At 37.3% G+C, this 9,137-nt stretch overlaps 1 pseudogene; it reads left to right on the top strand.

The window, feature by feature from the left end:
- The first annotated feature begins 3,246 nt into the window (after positions 1-3,246).
- On the top strand, positions 3,247-4,200 carry LOC136176691 (olfactory receptor 13C9-like; annotated as a pseudogene).
- The last annotated feature ends 4,937 nt before the right edge of the window (positions 4,201-9,137 follow it).

The raw sequence follows: 9,137 nt of genomic DNA, 5'->3' as shown, positions 1-9,137 counted from the left end.
AGAAGGTGAGGGTGGGATGTTCTGAGAGAATAGCATCGAAACAAATATACTATCAAGGGTGAAACAGATCGCCAGTCCAGCTTGGATGCATGAGACAAGCGCTCAGGCCTGTGCACTGGGAAGACCCAGAGGAATGGGATGGAGAGGGAGGTGGGATAGGGGATCGGGATGGGGAACACATGTAAATCCATGGCTGATTCATGTCAATGTATGGCAAAAATCATTACAATATTGTAATTAGCCTCCAACTAATAAAAATAAGTGGAAAAAAAAAAAAAAAAAGAACCAGACATGGAACAATGGACTTGTTCAAAATCGGGAAAGGAGAACAACAAGGCTCTATGTTGTAGCCTTGCTTATTTAAATGTTATACAGAGTACATCATGTGAAATGCTGTGCTGGGTGAATCACAAGCTGGAATTAAAATTGCCAGGAGGAATCTCATCAACATCAGATATGCAGATGATATCAATCCAATGGCAGAAAATGAAAAAGAACTAAAGAGCCTCTTTATGAGGGTCAAAGAGGAGAGTGAAAAAACTGGCTTGAAACTCAACACTCAAAAAATGAAGCTCATGGCATCTGGTTTCATCACTTCATGGCAAATAGAAGGGTAAAAAGTGGAAGCTGTTATAGATTTTATATTCTTGGGCTCCAAAACTGCAGCCATGAAATTTAAAAAATGCTTTCTCCTGGAAAGGAAAGCTATGACAAACTAGACAGCATATTAAAATCACTTGGTCAACAAAAATCCATATAGTCAAAGCTGTGATTTTTCCAGTAGTCATGTCCAGATGTCAGAGTTGGACGATAAAGAAGGCTGAGTGTTGAAGAACTGATTCCTTCAAATTGTGGTGCTGGAGAATACTCTTGAGAGCTCCTAAGACTGCAAGGAGATCAAACCCTAAAGGAAGTCAACCTTGAATATTCATTGAAAGGACTGATATTGATGCTGAAGCTCCAGTACTTTGACCACCTAATGCAAAGAGTCAACTCAATGGAAGAGATTCTGATGGTGGGAAATATTGACGGCAGGAGGAGAAAAGGGGTCACAAGATGGATGATTGGATGACATCACCAGCTAATTGGAAATGAATCTGACCAAACTTTTGAGATAGTAAATGACAGGCAGGCCTGGTGTGCTGCAGTTCATGGGGTCGGAAAGAGTCAGGCACTGCTTAGCAACTGAACAACAGCAAGCACATACAAGTGATCAGTAGCTGTTTACATTTTTCCAAAAGTGTTAATTAAAGACTCGATGCACCAGTTATTTGAGTAAGGAGAAATGGTCTGTATGTTACGTGCCTGTGTGTTTGGTAAGTGAATTAGAGCAGTTTCACTGGATTCTGTGACCATGAACAATATTACTGGAAATGTGTATGTGTGTGTCTGTGTGTGTTGAGGGAGAGAGGTGCTATTTCTGAGGAAACTTTAAAAGGAATGGCCTGAGGCTTTCATGAGACCAGGTATTTGGATGCATGGCCTGTTGTTTCTGCTCTCTGGGTGATGGCAGTGGGTCTCTCCCTGAGGAATCACTTCAAGTGAGATCTGTCTACGAATAGACCTGTTGGAAGATGTGTCCTTTTGGTCACAGTCTTCCTGTGTGTCCCCTTCCTTTGGACTTAAGCAGCAGCCAATTAAAATGGCAATTAGATGTGTTTGCAATACAAGTCACAGACTTACAGACAGTATATTCAAGTCATGTATCTGATAACGTTTCACACTCAGACTAGATTAAGAATTCTCAAACTGCAATGATAGCAAATAACCCAATTAAAAATGAGCATAACACATGAATGATGCTTTACTAAAGAGAACATAAGGGTGGCAAAACCCCAAAACAATAGTCATTAAGGAAATGACTGTGATATTATATCACCACACTCCTAATAGACTGGGTAAAAAATATGTATAGTGACAATACCAATTGTTGATCAGGTTGGGAAGCAACTAGAACTCTCATTTGTTGAAATTGAAAAATGATACAACCTCTCTAGAAAGCTGTTTGACAGTGTCTTTATAAAATTAAATATTCATATCGTATATCATCTAGAATGCTATCCCTTGATTTTTACCCTAAAAAATGTCAACTTGTTTTCACAGACAAATCTGAACATGAAGGTCTATAACAGCCTATTCATAATTACCCCAAACTGGAAAGAACCCAAATGTCTTTCAACTGGTACATACATAGCTGTGTCAATACAGTATCAATCAATATCAATACAGTGGAGTACTACTCACCTATAACAACTTCGATGAATCTCAAAGGATTTATAATAAGTTAAGGAAATCGGACAGCAATGACTCATGTGATTCCTTTTATCTGGCATTCTGCAAAAGGTTAAACTATAGGGATCAAAAACATATACATCTTTGCCAGGATTTATGAATGGATGAAATGAGTGATTATTAACCCCCTAAAACAAGGGGGTTTTAAGATGAGAGAAGATTTTTATGTCTTGATTACTGTGATAGTTACATGAATATGTATATGTGTTAGAACTCACAGAACTATAAGCTGAAAGAGACAAAATTTTTCTGTATATTTTACTGCCTGATAATTTAAAATTTAAAAAATCATTCTATATCTCACCAAGAAAGGTATTTGCACTGTAAGAAGACTTTAGATTCCGGGGCTCCACATGAATTGCAACTTTTTTTTTTTTTTTCTTGCAATTAGGCAGTCAATAACCACTAGTTGGGTTTATTACTAACCATTCTGTCATCAGATTGACACACTTCTTTCAGTGTTTCAGTAAGCAGTGTGTTACTATTGATCCTCCTGACCCGGGAACTAGGCTGCCTAACTCTCAGATAATTATGGGCTAGAAGCAGGCTTGAATTTGAGCCCAGGTTTTGCTACACATCAGTTATATGACTTTAGACTTAAACTGTCTTAGTTTAACTTAGATAAGATCCTTATCTTTAATGTGATATATATTGTGAAGTTTAAATGAGATAATCCATGGAAGAAAAGCTCATACACAGTTGCTGGTTCACAAAGAGTGATCTGTACAATAGCTTCTCCCTCGTATTTCTCTTCTTGTATTACTCCTGTATTATTTACTTTTTTATTCCCTTATACCTTCTCTCTTCTTCCCTTCCTATTTTCTTTCTTCCCTCTTTTCATTAGGTTCAGAAGGATTTCTGTATTTGTTCATTGATGAACTTGGACTTACCATAGTAAACAAACTATACTAAAAAAAATTATTTGAATATCTCCAGGTAAAAGAGAGATGTAAGATGGTGTGGGAAAACAAAACCATTCTGGTGGAATTTTTTCTGAAGGGACTTTCTGGTTACCCAAGGCATGAGCTACTCTTTTTTGTGCTAATTTTAATAATGCATGAGGTCATCCTTCTGGGAAATGGCACCCTTATCCTTATCAGCATCTTAGATCCCCGTCTCCACACCCCTATGTACTTTTTCCTGGGGAACCTCTCCTTTCTGGACATCTGCTACTCCACCACCTCCATTTTCTCCATGCTGGTGAGCCTGCTCTCAGAAGAAAAGATCATCTCCTCTGGCTGTGCCGTGTAGACGTTCCTTGGCTTGGCCATGGGGACAACAGAGTGTGTGCTCTTGGGCACGATGGCCTTTGACCAGTATATGGCTACCTGTAACCCTCTGAGATATTCTGTTATCATGAGCAAGGCTTCCTATGTGCCCATGGCAGCTGACTCCTGGTTTGCAAGGGTTATCAACTCTGCCTCATGAACTGCATTTGTGGTGCAGTTGCCCTTTTGCAGGAATAATGTCATCAATCATTTCTCCTGTGAAATTTTGGGTGTCATGAAACTGGCTTGTGCTGACATCTCAGGCAATGCATTCATCATGTTTGTGGCTACGACATTGTTCACATTGATACCCCTTCTCTTGATTGTCATTTCTTACTCATTAATCATTTCCAGCATTTTGAAGATCCACACTTCTGAGGGGAGAAGCAAAGCCTTCTCTACCTGCTCTGCTCATCTGACTGTGGTTATAGTATTCTTCAGAACTATTCTCTTCATGTACATGAAGCCCAAGTCTAAAGAGACACTCAATTCAGATAACATGGATGCTACTGACAAACTTAAAACTGTGTTCTATGGAGCAATGACTCCCATGATGAGTCCTTTAATCTACAGTCTCAGAAACAAGGATGTGAAGGAAGCAGTAACACATCTATTTAATGGAAATTTCTTCAGCAAGTGAATGGAAGAAGTACAGGATTGGAAACATGTTAGACAGTGTTGAAACTTGAGAATTATGTAGTGTTTTGGTTATCTTGACGTCTTTTTGTAATTTTTATATTTTATTTTATATTTTAACTTTTTTATATTTTAAAAATTCAATAATGGCATATAGCATTTCAAAGTTATTTCATGCTCTTTATAAGGAATTTGCAAGATACAGGACAGTAAAATGAGAAGAAGAGAGAGATCACCTATTACTCTAACACTTTATGAACAATATGCTCTATTCATTGTAGTATTGGCATAGTGTGTTATATGCCCTTTTATGTTTCATTTCATGCAATATTATTTTATAGGCATTACTTCATTAAATCTTTCAAAGTAAATAATTGTATTTGTTGGGAAAAAATCTAAACAGAAATCTCCCAAAACACTGTACCCACTTTCCAGTTGTAGTTTCCCACTAATCTCCAAGGAGTCCTAAACCCGTAAATGCTATTTTGTTGCTCAGTGTTTAGGATATTTTATTCTCCTATGGAAGTTACTGATATTGAACATTTGCAACTCTAGAGGGTTGGGTAAATGGTGCTTTTGGGTGAGCCCTATGCCATCAATCAGGATGTCTTTTGTGTTTCCTTAAATTTTTTTTTCAGGTTACATGATAATATTATCATAAAGAACATTTTGCAAAATTAAAACGTAGTTTGAAATTCAGTCTGCTGATCCAAGTAAAAACGTGGACAAATGTTGAGTTAGATGGGAGGTCATATCAGTGTGATTTAGAAGACCGGATTCTTTGATATCCTGAGGATCTTAATTACTTTTCTAAATCTTAGAATATCCAAGCTCTTGGTTTTAGTGTATATCTGACTTTATGTCTTATCTCTGTTACTAACTAGGGTAGTGATCTTTGGAAGCAGAGAATTGGGAGATGTCAGAAGATTACATTATCTTGATTTTCCTTGGCTTTCTCTTCAAATTTTCACTCTATCTAAAGAGAACACTTCTAATTTACAACCTAAGTTGAATGATAGGTTTGTTTAAGAATGAGGCACATCCTAGGAAATTCATTTGGTTGGACACATTTTATATTGATAAATCTGTAAATTCATAGAATGTTCAGCATAAACATTTTTTACATAGAAAAATAAGAAAAGATATTTGTGGAATTTGAGATATATTTATTTTATTATTCCAAGTTTACTCTTTAATTTTAGTAGAAGGAGTATTAAATAGTCATGAGTTATATTGAATTACCTCTAGCTTCCATCATCATCATTCACAGATTAAATCTGATGGCAAAAGTTGAGACCGTTGATGTATCAGATTCATACTGTGACAAAATAAGTTTGAGAACTTATTGCTTTCCATACACCAGCTCATAGAATTCCATCCACCTCAACTAAGAGTTCCAAGTAGGTGGAAAACTTCTGAAGTTAGGCATGTTATCTTTGACCCACAGGTTATCCAGCATGCAAATTTTGTCTTTTCTCAGAACTTGAGTCCAGCTGCTTCCAGAAACTCTCTGAGATGACTGATCTAGGTCTGAGTCTTTTAACAATTTATAAATTTCCTCTAGAAAATTTGTTAAAGCAAATAGAAATTTTAATGTGTGTATTTCTCCTCAGAGTAGAATACCAGAAGGGGTTCCCCTTCAAAGGATTGTGGAATCAAGATGTGGAGGAAAGAAAGGCAAGTCACCTGTTTTGATGTTGCCATGTATTCGAGTTTGCTTGGCAAATACATTCTCATTATGTTAATTATAATAGTGATATACTTGTTTAATACATGTCATTATAATACTGATATTATTATGCTTGTTTAATACTTGAGCCTCTAAAGGATTCTTCATTCAGAAAATTTATTATGAAAGTCTTCTATATTTTGCTAATTTTTCTTAGGATTTGTGATTTGGAAAAGAAAAAGTTTTGAGAAGGAATGATAACACCCACACACTATCATCTAATGATAAAATTAAATGAAATAATTTCATTATGGTTAAATCATCCAGAGTGTATTCTGTCATTTGTAACTAAGCCATGATTGACACTTATGGCAAATGAGGCCCTCTTTGCTTTGGTTTGTTTAGTTCCCTCCATCTTCCCCTAACCCCCATCTGCCTCTTTATTTAGGTTTCTTTGATGCTGAGCTTTTCTTTCCCTGAATTCATGATGCCATGTCTTGTCTTTCACCCTTGTTGTTATTGGTTCTGTTTCTTGACATTTTCTTCCCATATTCCTTCTTTCTCAAGCTTTTACTCACAAATTAAGGATCAGTTCACCTATCACCTCTCTTGGAAATTACTTCTTGATTTGAATTGCCTTTATTTTTACCTCCATAGCACACTAAGGCACCATTTTTATTGCAGCATTAGGTAAGTGTAAGCTTCCTAATGGGAGGGACTGGCAATGGGAAAAACTGGGTCTTGCCCTGATGAGCAGGGCCTTATTCAGTACAACTTTAATCCAATTATTTGCTGATGAGTGTGGCACTGCATTCCCTTCCTGGTAGTTTTTTGGCCTAAGGCCAACTTCAAGGCCAGATTCCCTGGGGATTCCTGAGATGGGACTCCGAGTTCTTATTTCTGGAGCTGAACTTCCGAACAGAACATGCAAACACTCACAGTTGCATGCAAGCGAGTAGGATTTATATTAAAGAAAGAAAAGTACAAAGCTCTCAGCACAGATACTGTCAGTTCAGTTCAGTCAGTCAGTCATGTCTGACTCTTTGCAACCTCATAGAATGCAATACACTTGATTCCCTGTCCATCACCAACTTTTGGAGCTTGCTCAAACTCATATCCGTTGAGTCAGTGACACCATCCAACCATCTCATCCTCTGCCATCCCCTTCTCCTCGTGCCCTCAATCTTTCCCAGCATTAGGGTCTTTTCCAAGGAATCAGTTCTTCACATCAGGTGCCAAAGTGTTGCAGTTTCAGCTTCAACATCCATCCTTCCAATGAATATTCATGACTGATTTGCTTTAGGATTGACAGGTTTGATCTTCTTACATAGACAGCATAAACACTGAGAGGGGGTAAATAGTCCCCCAGAAATACAGGACTTACGGAAGTTTATTTCCTTACTAGTATTGGTCTGTGCATTTTTGGTTGGCTCCTGTCCTTAAAATATGTACTTTCTAACCAATCAGTTTAAAGTTCACATTTTAACGTAACTTCTTTATGACCCTTGGATTGCAAGAAGATCAAACCAATCTGTCTTACAGGAAATCAGTCCCGAATATTCATTGGAAGGATGGATGCTGAAGCTGAAGCTCCAATACTTTGGTCACCTAATGTGAAGAATTAACTCATTAGAAAATACCCTGATGCTGGGAAAGATTGAAGTCAGTAGGAGAAGGGGATGACAGAATGAGATGGTTGGATGGCATCACCAACTCAATGGAGTTTGAGCAAGGTCCAGGAGTTGGTGATGGACAGGGAAGCCTGGCATACTGCAGTCCATGGGGCTGCAAAGAGTCACTATTGAGCAACTGAACTGATTGGTTTGTATTGATCTTTAGATTAAGTTGCCACCCTTTATTGTGCCCCCTGGCCATTTAAAAGTGGACCAGATGTAAGGGCTAAAGATTAATGGATCACCAGTTGTTCTTCCCTCAGGCATATGGAACAGATGTTAATTACTGACCTTCCTGGATCTGAGTGCTGAGAATTTATCAGACCAAGGACACATTTCAGGAATTCGGGACAAAAGGTATAGTTTTAGGTTAAAGGAGTGAGATGTTTGTTGAAAAGAGGAATGAGGTCTCAGAGTCCTACACTGACTGCCTAGCAATTTCTACCTCATTCCCAGTCCCTTTGTTGGATCCTCAGGAGGGGAAGCCTGATGTGGGTTTCAGAACTTTCACAACAGTAGGAGAACTTAGTGGGTATTATTCTCCAGTTTGTGGGTCACCCACCTGGCAGGTATGGGATTTGATTTTTATCATGCTGCTACCATCTTGCTGCAGCTTTGTCTTTGTGCAGCTTCTTCTTTGTCCTAAGATATAGTGTATCTTTTCTGGTGGGTTTCAGAGTCCCCTTTGATGGTTGTTGAACAACTAGTTTAATTTTGGTTCCTCTCAGGAACTCATCTCCTTCTATTCTGCCGTCTTGAACCAGAAGTCTCAATTTATTTTCATCTTTGTTCTTTACACCTCTGTGTGTGTATTGCTTAAGGATACACTTTCTTTCCTTGTCTTACTTTCTCTTCCTTTCTTTTTTCTTTCCTTATATATTTAAAAAAATTTTTCTTTTATAGTATGTTTCAGTTTTAGAAATTTATAATATGTTTATTCAAAAACTCAGCATTTGTATAAGCTAAATATATAAAGTGAATGTCTATAAAATCTATAGTTTCTAAAAAATCTATAAAGAAATTTTGCAGTGTAAGTAACCATTTATACTTCAAAAATGGTGTAAGTGTGTTTGTGTGTTAGTATGAGTAGTGTAAAAGAGAGCTGGGGGAGAGATAGACAGAAGTAGAGAGAGAGAGACAGAGAGAGAATTCAACTGGGGAAACTTTGATAACATTTTACAGGGCTCCTCCTGATTCTGTGAAGCAGAGTAATAGTCTTCTTGTAATTAAGTCTTTAGGGCTTTATTTCTGGAGTCTCATAAGTTTTATACATTTTTCATCTATGAAGCAATTTAAAATTTTACACAGAGGTTTAGAAACATCCTTTAGAACATTTAAATTGTGTCCCAAAGCCTGAAGCAGGTTCTTTAGGTATTTGTGGGTCTTCACTATGTAGTCGTATTTCAGTCTGGGCTTCAGGGGCAAGTTGTCCTATTCCTAAAATTTATTGCTAAATATTAATTTTCTTTCTACTTTGAACTAGGGGAATCTAACAATGCTTTATTTGAACTCGAGGAATTTATCCTAGTTATCATACCTGCAACCTGCATATTTCTATAGATGTCAACAAATCAATGAATTTCTATGGCAAAATGATTA

This window comes from Muntiacus reevesi, chromosome 10 (genome assembly GCF_963930625.1).
Source record: "Muntiacus reevesi chromosome 10, mMunRee1.1, whole genome shotgun sequence".
Lineage (NCBI taxonomy): Eukaryota > Metazoa > Chordata > Mammalia > Artiodactyla > Cervidae > Muntiacus > Muntiacus reevesi.
This window is presented reverse-complemented; position numbering and strand designations above follow the sequence as displayed.